We start from the raw sequence: 14,722 nt of genomic DNA, 5'->3' as shown, positions 1-14,722 counted from the left end.
TGGTCATCCCTGTACTGTCTGCAGTCACTGGTCATCCCTGTACTGTGTCCGCAGTCTCTGGTCATCCCTGTACTGTCCGCAGTCTCTGGTCATCTCCTGTACTGTTCGCAGTCTCTGGTCATCTTCTGTACTGTTCGCAGTCTCTGGTCATCTCCTGTACTGTGTCCGCAGTCTCTGGTCATCTCCTGTACTGTGTCCGCAGTCTCTGGTCATCTCCTGTACTGTCCGCAGTCTCTGGTCATCTCCTGTACTGTCCGCAGTCTCTGGTCATCCCTGTACTGTGTCCGCAGTCTCTGGTCATCCCTGTACTGTGTCCGCAGTCTCTGGTCATCTCCTGTACTGTGTCCGCAGTCTCTGGTCATCCCTGTACTGTCCACAGTCTCTGGTCATCTCCTGTACTGTGTCCGCAGTCTCTGGTCATCTCTGTACTGTCTGCAGTCTCTGGTCATCTCCTGTACTTTCCGCAGTCTCTGGTCATCCCTGTACTGTCCGCAGTCACTGGTCATCCCTGTACTGTGTCCGCAGTCTCTGGTCATCTCCTGTACTGTGTCCGCAGTCTCTGGTCATCCCTGTACTGTCCGCAGTCTCTGGTCATCCCTGTACTGTCCGCAGTCTCTGGTCATCCCTGTACTGTGTCCGCAGTCTCTGGTCATCCCTGTACTGTCCGCAGTCTCTGGTCATCTCCTGTACTGTCCGCAGTCTCTGGTCATCTTCTGTACTGTTCGCAGTCTCTGGTCATCTCCTGTACTGTGTCCGCAGTCTCTGGTCATCTCCTGTACTGTGTCCGCAGTCTCTGGTCATCTCCTGTACTGTGTCCGCAGTCTCTGGTCATCTCCTGTACTGTCCGCAGTCTCTGGTCATCTCCTGTACTGTCCGCAGTCTCTGGTCATCCCTGTACTGTGTCCGCAGTCTCTGGTCATCCCTGTACTGTGTCCGCAGTCTCTGGTCATCTCCTGTACTGTGTCCGCAGTCTCTGGTGATCCCTGTACTGTGTCCGCAGTCTCTGGTCATCCCTGTACTGTGTCCGCAGTCTCTGGTCATCTCCTGTACTGTGTCCGCAGTCTCTGGTCATCTCCTGTACTGTCCGCAGTCTCTGGTCATCCCTATACTGTGTCTGCAGTCTCTGGTCATCCCTGTACTGTGTCTGCAGTCTCTGGTCATCCCTGTACTGTGTCCGCAGTCTCTGGTCATCTCCTGTACTGTGTCCGCAGTCTCTGGTCATCCCTGTACTGTGTCCGCAGTCTCTGGGCATCCCTGCACTGTGTCCGCAGTCTCTGGTCATCCCTGTACTGTGTCCGCAGTCTCTGGTCATCCCTGTACTGTGTCCGCAGTCTCTGGTCATCCCTGTACTGTCCGCAGTCTCTGGTCATCCCTGTACTGTCCGCAGTCTCTGGTCATCCCTGTACTGTGTCCGCAGTCTCTGGTCATCCCTGTACTGTGTCCGCAGTCTCTGGTCATCCCTGTACTGTGTCCACAGTCTCTGGTCATCCCTGTACTGTGTCCGCAGTCTCTGGTCATCCCTGTACTGTGTCCGCAGTCTCTGGTCATCCCTGTACTGTGTCCGCAGTCTCTGGTCATCCCTGTACTGTTAATTAGTTTGCACTACTGTACGAGTTGTTTTTTCTAAACCAAAAGCTCGATATTCAGGTTTCATTGCAGTGTTGGCAGTTTGAAAGAAATAAGTTGGTTTTGGGTTGCAGTTTTGGCACTCGGGCTCAAAAAGGTTCGCCATCACTGTTATAGGGGATATTTGCATTCCCTGTGATAGCAGTAAAATTGAGAAAGAAAAAAAAAATGAAAGGGGCAGTGTAAAAATAATAAAAAAAAAAAATCAAAATAACATAAAAAACGCACCCCCCCGCGTGCGAGCATTGACCCTGTGCTGGTATGTAAACAGTGGTTGTGCCATGCATGTTAGGTTATCGCCATGAACGTCAGTTCAGGAGCAGTAATTCTAGCACTATACCTCCTCTGTATATCTAAAATGGTAGCTTGTAAATGCTTTTAAAGCATTGTCTATGGATATTAAAAATGTATGCAGTTTGTCGCCATTGCACTGGGCATGCGCAGTTTTAAAGCATGTTATGTTTGGTATCTATTTACTCGGCATACCATCATCTTTTATACTTTACCAAATAATTGGCCAATTTATTGTGTTTTTGTACATTATAAGTAAAAAAAGTGTATTTTTTTCAAAAAAATTGTATTTGAAAAATCGCTGTGCGAGTACTATGTAAAATAAAAAATTTCAGCACCTACCATTTTATTCACTAGGGTGTCTGCTTTAAAAAAAATATATAATGTTTGGTGGTTCAAAGTAATTTCCTAGGAAAAAATTCCTCTGAATAAAAAGTGTCAGAAAAGGCTTGGTCTTCAGGTGGTTAGAAGAGCAAATGATGTGTGGCATACACTTCTTATGCTGGGCATAAAATACCCCCACCCCCCAAAACGACCCCTTTTTGGAAAGTAAACACTCCAAACTATTTGCTGAGAGGCATATTGAGCCAATAGAATAATTTTTTTTTTTACCACATGTTTTTAGAAAATGACAATTCTTTTTTTTTTTACACAAAATTGACACTTAAATGATTTATTGCTCACACAAGCCATGGGTATATGTGGAATTACTCCTCAAAATACATTCTGCTACTTCTCCCGAGTATGGCAGTACCACATGTGCAATTCCACATATACGCATGGCTTGTGTGAGAAATATATACCGTATTTGCCGGCGTATAAGACGGCTTTTCAACCCGTGAAAATCTTTTGAAAAGTCGGGGGTCGTCTTATACGCCGGTATACGGCGAGCCAGTGTCAGGGCGGCACTTTTTCGAGGGGCGGCGCCACCCCCCCTCCTCCTCCAACGGACACCAAGTACAGGGGTGGGCAGAGGGGCTGCTGTACCTTACCTGGCTCAGGTCCCGGTCCCACGACGATCCGGTCCAGGAAGCGCGGCTGCTCCTTCTTTCAGTTCGGCCGCTCGATGGTCCCGCCGCCCGCTCGGCTCCGCCTCCTCACCGGTGATTGGGCGCCAGCACTGGAAAGGCACACAGGCGACCAATCACCGTCGAGGAGGCGGAGCCGAACGGCCCCGCGAAAATCAAGCGGCCGAACTGAAAGAAGGAGCAGCCGCTCCTCTCCCCCACTGACACTAACGATGGGGCACTATTCCTCCTCCACACTGACACCAACGATGAGGCACTGTTCCTCCTCCCCGCTGACACCAATGATGGGGCACTTTTCTCCCCACTGATACCAATGATGGGGCACTATTCCTCCCCCACTGACACCAATGATGGGGCACAATTCCTCCCCCACTGACACCAACCATGGGGCACTATTCCTCCTCCCCACTGACACCAACGATGGGGCACTATTCCTCCTCCCCACTGACACCAACGATGGGGCACTATTCCTCCCCCACTGACACCAACGATGGGGCACTTTTCTCCCCACTGATACCAATGATGGGGCACTATTCTCCCCACTGACACCAATGATGGGGCACTATTCCTCCCACACTGACACCAACCATGGAGCACTATTCATCCTCCCCACTGACACCAACGATGGGGCACTATTCCTCCTCCCCACTGACACCAATGATGGGGCGCTATTCCTTCCACTGATAACAATGATGGGGCGCTATTCCTCCCACTGATACCAATGATGGGGCGCAATTCCTGCCACTGATACCAATGATGGGGCGCTATTCCTCCCACTGACACCAATGATGGAGCACTATTCCTCCCACTGACACTAATGATGGAGCACTATTCCTCCCACTGACACTAATGATGGGACACTATTCCTCCCACTGACACCAATGATGGGGCACGATTCTTCCCACTGACACCAATGATGGGGCACTATTCCTCCCACTGACTAATGATGGGGCACTATTCCTCCCACTGACATTAATGATGGGACACTATTCCTCACACACTGACACTAATGATCGGGCACCATTATTGGTGTCAGTAGGAGGAATAGTGTCCCATCATTGGTATCAGTGGGAGGAATAGCGCCCCATCATTGGTATCAGTGGGAGGAATAGTGCCCCATCATTGGTGTCAGTGGGAGGAATAGTGCCCCATCATTGGTGTCAGTGGATGAAATAGTGCCCCATCATTAGTGTCAGTGGGAGGAGTAGTGCCTCATCATTGGTATCAGTGGGAGGAATCTTACCCCATCATTGGTGTCAGTGGGAGGAATAGCCCCCATCATTGGAATACCATACCATATTGAAATCAAATCTGATGTTTTTTCATTTTTATTTGGTGTGCGTTGGAAGAGGGGTAGTCTTATACAGCGAGTATAGCTCAAACCCTATATTTTAACAGGAAAAGTAGGGGGTCGTCTTATACGCCCAGTCGTCTTATACGCCGGCAAATACGGTAATTTAAATGACAACTTTGTGTAAAAAAAAATGTTTTTGTCATTTTTCAAAAACTTGTGGAAAAAAATAAATCTTTTGTGAACTCAATATGCCTCTCAGCAGATATCTTAGGGTATCTGCTTTAGGAAAAGAGGTCAGTTGGGGGTGTTTGTATTATCCTGGTATTTTAGCACCTCAAGAAATGTCATGGGCAGTCAAAGTAAAAGCTGTGTAAATTCCTTTATCTATACCATAGTTTGTAGATGCTATAACTTTCACACAAAGCAACCAATATACACTTATTGGGATTTTTTTAACCAAAAACATGTAGCAGAATACATTTTAGCCTAAATTCATGACGACGTTTGATTTTTTTTGGATTTTCTTTTATGACAGAAATGAGAAAATACTGTTTTTAAAAAAAAAAAATTCAAAATTTTTTTGTTTATAGCGCCAAAAATAAAAAGCGCACAGGTGATCACATACCACCAAAAGAAAGTTAATTTGTGTTAAAAATTGGACATAAATTTGATTTATGTACCATATTGCATGACTGTGCAATTGTCAGTTAAACAAGTGTAGCACTGCATAGCAAAAAAATGGCGAAAATTGCAGTATCTATACCATAGTTTGTAGACGCTATAACTTTCACACAAAGCAATCAATACACACTTATTGGGATTTTTTTTTACCAAAAACATGTAGCAGAATACATTTTGGCCTAAATTTATGAATTTGAGTTTACTATATATTTGTTATAGCCGAAAGTAAAAAAATATAGTTTTTCTTCAAAATTTTTGGTCTTTTTTTGTTTATAGCCAAAAAATAAAAAGTGCACAGGTGATCAAATACCACTGAAAGAAAGCCCTATTTGTGTGTAGAAAAAGACACAAATTTTGTTTGGGTACAGCATAGCATGACCGCGCAATTATTAGTTGAAATAATGCAGCGCGGAATAGCAAAAAGAGGCCTGGTCCTTAAGGGAGGTAAATCCTCCGAAGGGCAAGTGGTTAAAAGCCTGAAGGTGCTTATTGGATTTTGGGATCCTGTACTTGGCTAGACTGCCAAAAAGTCTCTCACATGTGGTACCCCCATACTTGGGAGAAGTAGCAGAATGTATTTTGGAGAGTAATTCCACATATACCCATGGCATGTGTGAGCAATAAATCATTTAAGTGACAATTTTGTGAAAAAAATATATATTTTTTTTGTGTCAATTTCCAAAAACTTGTGGTAAAAAAATTAATTCTACTATTGACTCAACATGCCTCCCAACAAATAGTTTGGGGTGTCTACTTTCCAAAAAGCAGTCATTTTGGGGGGTGAGGGCCTTTTTAGTTTATGCCACACATCACTCACTCTTCTAGCCACCTGAAGACCAAGCCTTTTCTGACACTTTTTGTTCACATGAAAAAAATCAGTATTGTTAGCTAGGAAATTACTTTGAACCCTCAAACATTATATATATTTTTTTACTGTAACCATCTCACAGAGACATTTAGGCCATCCACGGAAGTTAACACCTCGACAGCAACGTCTTCTGATGAGAAGGGTTGAAGAAAAATCGTCATGTAAGTTCAATGCAGTTAGCTAAAGAAGTAGAAAGCCAAACTGGGGTGATAGTTTCCCATGACCGGCATACACTGCAGAGGAATGGCATGCATGGGTGTTGTCCATCAAGGAAGCCTTTCCTAAAGTGCATGCGCAGATTTGCCAGGACTCATGCTGAAAAAGCAGAAGACTACTGGGACTCTGTACTTTGGAGTGATGGGACCAAAGAAAATGTTTTGGAACTGATGGCTTCAAAACTGTATGGAATCATAAAGGAGAGGAGTACAAATAAAAATGCATGGTGCCTACAGTGAAACATGGTGGTGGCAGTGTCCTTCTGTGGGGCTGCATGAGTGCTGCTGGTGTTGGGGAGCAGCATTTCATTGATGATATCTTGAAATCCCAGATGTACTGCTCTATATTGAAAGAGAAGATGCTGCCATCACTCCGTGACCTGGGTCGTCGCACACTTTTCCAACACAACAATGATCCAAAACACACATCCAAGGCCACTGTTGCATTGCTGAAGAAGAACATAGTGAAAGTGATTCAGCGGCCAAGTCTGTCTCCTGATCTGAACCCAATCAAACACCTATGGGGAATTCTGAAGAGACAAGTTGAGCATCACTCTCCATCCAGCATACAGGCTCTATAAGAGTACGTTCTTGAAGAATGAAACAAGATAGATGTTGCAATATGTCACCAACTTGTTCATTCCATGCCTAGAAGACTTAGTGCTGTCCTTGCAAATCATGGAGGTCATAGTTTTTGTTGTGGGGTGTATTCATTTTTGCATCAACTAATTTGAAGATTTTGTAATCCAAGTTATATTATTAACCTTACGTTCTTGTACTGATCTAAACAAATGTTCTATAAAACTCAGGTTTGTCAAAAATTGTTCATGTGTTCATAGAGATTTTGGATTAAAATCTTTCTTTTCAAAAGGGGTGTACTCATTTATAAGTAAATATTGCCCCCTTTCAGCCCAGGTGTGTCAGAGAGCATGGTGCTACTTGCAGAGTTGTGGGCACCGGAAACGGGACCAGGGAAACAGGGACTCATTCAGGGCAAAAAAAACCTGCTACAGACACAAGTTGATTACAAATTGAATATGAAAGCCCATCTTTAACAGCCTACAAATAAAACAATATGCAAATAATTTATTGTCTTCTCTATTTTTAAAATCCCATCTTTAACAGTCTCTAAATAAATAGTATCCAAATGATTTCTTATCTTCTGTATTTTATCACCTTGTGATTCCACTTCAAACAAAAGTGTCCCACCACACAAGTGTTCTCAAGGATTACTCACCAGAATGTTAGACCTTATATTCAGTAAGGTTTAAAAGCACTTAAACCTTAGTATTATAACTCTTCCTTGAATCTTTCTTCTCAGAAAAACTCAACCACTCCTGCAATGCCATAAAAAACAAATAACACTAAAAGCAACTCCACTTGCATGTACTAGTGCTGCATTCAGCACTGAAGAAACCACCACTGCAAATGAAAGGATTGGAAGCTGCTGTCCAAAGTGACTATCTTCTGTCTGCAATCACCGGCTCCTTTTGCCTTACTCCAGTCAGGGTAAAATACACTGGGTGTAGAATCTACTACACTCCACTATTTGAACATGAAAGCTGTTACTTGGCGTCTCTTACCCACCTACAGGTACTGGCTTCATTTCTCAGTGGATCCAACTATTCATGGTGGATAAATGGTCTTTGCGCATACAAGCTCCTAACAACGTTTTTCATTCACTCGATTTTATCAAGGCATGAAAACAGTGACAGAAATTCTTGTTTGATCATTTTCATTGACCATTTTGGAAAATATGGGAAAAAAATGCTATAGAACAGGCTACAAGAAATGTTAACAAGCGTCACATCTAGGCTAGGCAAAAGAAATAGATTTGTTTGACAACATGGCGGATTACCTATGTAGGCAAATGGGAACTTTAACGAAAAAAAGAAAACTACAAGTTGCTTATGGTAAAATGATAGATACCATAGGGAAAACAGAACATAGTGGACAAAATGCTCATGGGGCTATAAATGATGAGTTATCAGCCAGGGGCAGCACAGCCAGGGGTAGCATTGGCAACTATCATCGTAGATAAAGTATTGATCTTGGATTTAGTATTGAGCATTGCACTTTGGCTCTGAATCATCTGAATAACTCTTCTCTATCCCATCACAGGTAAATGTCTGCGAGCATTATCCGTCTGTAATATCACCCATGCCATGTATGAATGCTAAATCACCCCGCACTGGTATATGGTAAATGTCTGCGAGCAACATCCATCTATAGTATCATCCATGCCATGTATGAATGCTAATTCACCCCGCACTGCTATATGGTAAATGTATGCAAGCAATATCCATCTGTAATATCACTCATGCCATGTATGAATGCTAATTCACCCCGCACTGATATATGGTAAATGTCTGCGAGCAATATCCATCTGTAATATTGCCCATGCCATGTATGAATGCTAATTCACCCCGCACTGCTATATGGTAATCTATACTGCTTTTAAAATCCACCTCTAACTGAAGCTGATTCATAACTATCAATGTTCTTATTGTTCATTCTTACTGCTTCAAAAAATCTTTAACTCTGGTCCATATTACTATGGTGTTTATTTTGCTCTTATTGTCTAACCCAAATTTATGAGCTGATCCTAATCTTTTCAACTCTGCCCTCCTGCTCTCTTGTTGTCTCTTGTAGTCCTCCTTTGTGGCGAGAAGTTTGCCCTGCTAGCCATGTGTCTTTGCTATGCATACCTAATTGATTAATTGGCAATACCCCCACCCAACGCTGTATAAATTTAGGCCTTCCTTAGGGGAGGCACAGCCAAAGGCAGCATTGGCAACTATTATCATGGATAAAGTATTTATCTTGGATTATGTATGGAGCATTGCACTTCAGCTCTGCACTTCAGCGAATGCAGAAAGCGAGAAGCAGACAACTTCAAATACTAATCAGACTACAGGTGACCTTTTCCCCATCCAGCTTTTTCAGCTCTTATCCAGTCTGTGTCATCTCCACTCTGTAACATGCACTCCCTACTCCGCTTTCTCACACTTGTGTCCTCTCTTCAAACCGCTACAGCCCTGGCAAACAGACAATACCATATGCCTCAAAAAACGTAGCCATGGGGGCACATGCGTGGCTGGCTCCGGAGATGGACGCTCAGTGAGGAGAGCTCCGTTCTCCCACCAGCCTGACAGCGGCACACTCAGACCCCAGGGAATCAAACCACCGCGGACTGCTCACTTACCCCTTGCCATCCGAACGGGCGATCACCCGCCGCCGCAAGACCCCAGGGAATCCAGGGAAAATGACGAGCTTCTTCCCTGCAATCTCCTCAGGCTCCCAAGATGGCGCTGGCTGCACAGTAAACGGTCTCACAGCACATCAGGAGGAGAACACAGGATCACAGACAGCATATTACCCAGATGCCAAGCTGAGGAGATCCTTATACCCAGGGGACCTGGGTGAGTTGTCTCCCCCCCTGTCCCCCACATCTAGTAGCCCTGCTAAATCCAGGCCCAGACTGGACACAGGATCACCCCCTGACAGACAGTCATCCCCACCAGCCGCAATTCTGACAGAAAGCGCTCCGTCTTTAATTAAATCCTACCCTGCCTCTGACCAGCCTATCACAGAGATTGCCATGAAAAACATGCTCCTATCTCTGCGCCAAACAATACATAACGACATGATGACATCATTATCGCAAATTTCAAATACGGTTCAAATGCATGAGAAGCGCATCCGCCATATTGAGAACAAACTAGGAGAAATGAGTACCACACACAATGACCTCATAGATGCCCACACAGATCATACAGATGACATCAAACAAATCAATCTCAAATTGGCAGATTTAGAAGATCGCTCCAGGTGAAACAACATCAAATTCAGTGAAAACAGTCCCTTAACCAATTTCTTCATTCCAATTACCTTTACGATATCTGGAGATGTCAACACAGTACAGAAAAGGACTATACTTATTACTCTCCATCCCACTCTTCCTACTCGAGAATCAACTTCTTCATCACTGACAAGTGGACCCTACAACACGTCACTTCCTCCAAGATCGGAACTATTACATGGTCAGACCATGCTCCAATCACCATCTCCCTTGATGACATACAACATTCCAAGATTCCCCGAATATGGCGTCTAAATGCGACCTTGTTGAAAAATCGTGACTACAAACAACAAATACTAGATGCCCACAAGACATTTTTTTAACTTAATAATACACCTGATATTTCCATATCCATTCTTTGGTCAACCTATAAAGCATACATGAGAGGTATTTTGATTCAATTAAATTCCCGTATTACAAAAAATAGAACCCAACAAATAGACGAACTCCTCGCATCAATTAAATCAAACGAGGAAAAAACAAAAAATCCCCAGACCAAGCAACCTCCGCATCCCTCACTGCAGACAGAAACAAACTAATATCCCTCCTACTATACAAATATGATCTAAATCTCCCAAAAATTAAAGCCAAATTCTATTCATCAGGTAACAAAGCCAGCTCACTACTATCCAAAACAAAAAAAAACCGTTTAAAATCCAAAATAGCTTCAATTAAACATCCGTCTACAAATTCCCTTCACACTAATCCGCAAGAGATAGCTAACACCTTTGCAGAATATTATCAAAACCTATACAACCTCAAAAATGACACAAACACCACCCAACGACAGTCACATCCATTCAATAATTTCTCCGCACGACCAACCTCCCCCGATTATCCCCGGGCCAACTTGCCGCCATCTCTATCCCTATTTCCCCCAAAGAAATAGAAACAAACATCAAAACACTCCCACTCAACAAATCTCCAGGAAATGATGGATACCCTAACGAATACTACAAACATCTATCCACAGACCTATCCCCATGTCTGTCCAAACCTTTTAACCACGCCACCGCATCAAGCTCATTTCCCAAGGACATGCTACAATCCATTATAACAATCATTCCAAAACCTGGCAAAAACCCTCAACTTGTCCAAAATTACAGACCAATCTCACTACTCAATACTGACAAAAAATTATACGTGAAAATGATATCTCGAAGACTTCTCCCATACCTCCCCACTCTAATCCACCCAGACCAAGTAGGTTTCATCTCAGGTCGCCAAGCACCCGATGCGACCACAAGACTTATTTCCCTCATACACAATTTAGAAAACACCAAATACCCCTCCTTACTCTTATCTCTGGACGCAGAAAAAGCATTCGCCTTGGATACATTGGCAATTTATGCAACTCACTCTCCAAAAATTTGGTATCACATGCTGGATGCTTTTTTTCCTCCATCAGCTCATCCCCCCACAGCTCTTACCTTTTGTGTCACTCAACCCTTCCTCCTCAATTGTAAGCCCTAACGAGCAGGGCCCTCTGTTTCCTTTTGTACCAAATTGTATTGTAACTGTAATGTCTACCTTCATTTTGTAAAGCACTGCGCAAACCGTTGGTGCTATATGAATCCTGTATAATAATAATAATAATCAGTGTGGTTGGATTGTAATACAGTGCCACAAAACAAGAAGAGGGATGGGAGGATGAAGCAGGGCTTCAGGGAGGTAAGGGAAGGGAAATAGGGGTAAGGAAGATACCCCCTCCTCCCATGGGTCTCAAGAGAGTTATCAATGATCAAGAGTTTAGAGCATCTGGGTTTTTTTGGGTATACATAATCCAGGGTAATCATATTTTCTGGAACCTCTCATAGGTGTCCAAAGAAATGGCTGATAGCTTCTCATTAATCATGGTGCCATTCAACTGTGAAGTGACAGAAATACTAAGCCTTCCCCATTCTACTGAATTAAATGTTTTTGTTCCAACTACCACCCACTAACCAAAACAAAAAGTTTTGGCTGGATTTTTAGGGGCTTTAAGGTTTTAAGCTAGCCTTAGATATATGAGAGTTAGATTTTTTTTTACCAGTAGTTGTTTAAAACAATGCAGAGACATACTCTTTTTTTGCACTGAGCAGACAGACCTTGCACTGACCTTATTTCAGAGGAATGATGGTATTTGATAGCAAAAAAGTGCAGCGCTGGATAGTGTGAAAAACAATAAAAAAAACTTGCCAATTAGTGTGAAAAGTTCATCAGAGGAAAGTCCAACAAGAACCACATTCAGTGCATCAAAACAGGAGGAAGATGACACCTCTATAATCTTTGTGAAAACAACAGACATGCAAGAGCTCTTACCAGTGCTGTTGGGGTTTTATATTAAAAAAGCTAACAGTGCTTTAGCGGTTAACCCCACACGACTCTCTGGTTTGTGGTGCAGAGATAGTCTCCTTGGCTCTGCTCCAATTCCGTATTACCACCTTCCTCCAGGTGGCTGGGCTAGGTGTGGCTGCTTCCTTCCTCCTTCCTTTGGCAGAAAAAGGTATGCTCTGGTAAGGGCTCTTGCATGTCTGTTGCTTTTCACGAAGATTATAGAGGTGTCATCTTCCTTCCTTTTTGATGCACTGAATGTGTTTTTTGTTGGATTTTCTTCATATGGACTTTTCATACTAATAGGCATTTTTTTTGTATGAATTAATTGTTTTTCACACTATCCAGCGCTGTAATTTTTTTTGTTATTTATTATGTTGAGGGATTGTATCCATTTCTGTGTCAGCTGCTTTTCATGTATTATTTATTCTGAGCGCAAACATTTATTTTGATTTTGAGAAATCGCAAATTGCAAATGATGGTATTTGGCAAGGAAAATCTGCTTCAAACAATAAGTTCCACAAATTTTGTCTACATACTGCAAGACACCTGCAAAACCTACCTGGATATAGGGCATTAAGTTTGACATTACTGCAAACCTGGCCTGTGCACTAAACCCCAAAACTAGAGCTAAGTGTTGTGTACTTAATAACAGCTGAAACACTCTAGGTTATGTTAGGTGTAGGGTTATATGACTTTATTTTCTAGGTTAGGAAGTACAGTATATGGTTGGGCTAAGACTTTCCTGATCTCATGATAGGTAAACCTTTCTTTCCACCCAAATAATCATAAAAGTCTAAAAGCTAATCTCTAGCTGTAAGGGAGGTAGTTAAACAAAATCTCACCCCACACAATTCTTTAAATAATTAAAAGTGATTACATGATGAGGTGGACCCTGAATTTTTCTTCTGGACCTCAATGTGGGAGGATTCTTCTAGTATCCATGTTGCTACCAAGGTGGGGTTATCAAATGTTTTCAAAGAACTCCAGCAGCTGTGTTACGTACCACCTGGATCCATTTGTACTTGCCCTTGTAAGAGTAGTTTTAGAGATTATATTATGTTTATAGTGTAGGCCTACACAATTACACTTTGGCATTAAAGCTTTTACTTTAGTACTGGGCTGTCAATTGAGGCTGTATTTGAGAAGAGTTTATATCTATGTACTTTGTACTTTTTATCCTGTTTTTACAGTGCTAAGAAAATGTATTTTAGTAAGTGACCATGTTGCCAACAGCTTAACTGCCTTGTTTGGTGATACGTAATATCCATTTCATTTTAGTGAAACTAAAATTGATTTCAGTGAAACTACTGGGCAATATATGATAGACAGATGAATACAAATATGCATGACTAAAAATATGATTGTTGCATACAACTTTCTTTTTCTGTGACTCTCCAATCCATCTTCGCTCCATTACTCCATTCGCTACTTATCCTTGACAGGTAAAGGAATATACAGTAATTACTGATCTTTTCAGAACTGCTGCAACCGCATACCAGAATGGCTAACCAAAAACACAAAATGGATGAGAGAAATAAGACAGGATCTATGTTTCACTCTAACCCTAGGATTAAACCAGAGACATGTCTCATGGCTTAATTCTTCTCCTATTTTGTCTCCTATTTTTTGTTTGATTTTTGAAAGTTCAAAATTTGGTTGTACATTTTGCTATGATATTCCTACACTATTTTTCCATAAAAAGGCAATGGAAAGTACAGTATTCCTGAGCAATTTCTCAGAGTTTATATTACCAAGGATAAGTATATACTGTAGATATGAAGGGGAGGACTGGGTCCTTTTGACACAACCAATTAGCTCTTTCATGGAGGAATAGATTTATGTGGGTAAAAAAGTGTACAATGCAAAGAGTATAATGATGAAAGCTCGGTATTCGTAAAGCACATGGTTTATTGTGACACATCTTTCACATATCCCATTAACCACTTTTTTGATGGCTCCTACTATTTGGTCCCAAGACATCTTAGAGTCACAAATAAAGTCTATGTTGAAAGATGTCCTTTTTCCCGACAAAATGATTGCTGGTCTGAACAAGGAACAGGTAGCATTATATTCTCATAATGTTCCACTGACTGTGGGTCTTGCTTTGATTTCAGAATGAGAGAGTATCTATGCTCAGGACCTCCATCCAAAAAAATGCTCTGTTGCCACCCAGCCCAATTATGCATGATTTTGTGTGATTAGCATGTAGGGATGAGGTCTGGATTTGCTGATACAATTATGCACTGAATGGTATTTTAACCCCCCTGGTGGTATTCCAGAGTGTAGCTCGGGGTAAACTTTCAGTACCAGAAGCGGTAACACCAAGCTACACTCGGGATTACACTGCAGCGCTTCTCTAGCAATCCCTCGAGCACTTACCTTGTCCTGCGGTCCCGCGATGTCCCCCCTGCAGCGTCCCCGGCCATGTCCTCTGACTAATGTAGGCATCCGTTTTCCGAGTTCTGTTCCCTGCGAGTGTCGGTATGTATGGGGGGCAGAACCAGCAGGAATTTCAAAAATGTAAAAATTTGACATTTACTC

The sequence above is a fragment of the Staurois parvus genome, unplaced genomic scaffold (assembly GCF_062004578.1).
Source record: "Staurois parvus isolate SC_StPar_1 unplaced genomic scaffold, SC_StPar_1.0 ptg000145l, whole genome shotgun sequence".
NCBI lineage: Eukaryota > Metazoa > Chordata > Amphibia > Anura > Ranidae > Staurois > Staurois parvus.
The sequence above is the reverse complement of the archived record's forward strand: the minus strand, read 5'-3'. Positions refer to the sequence as shown.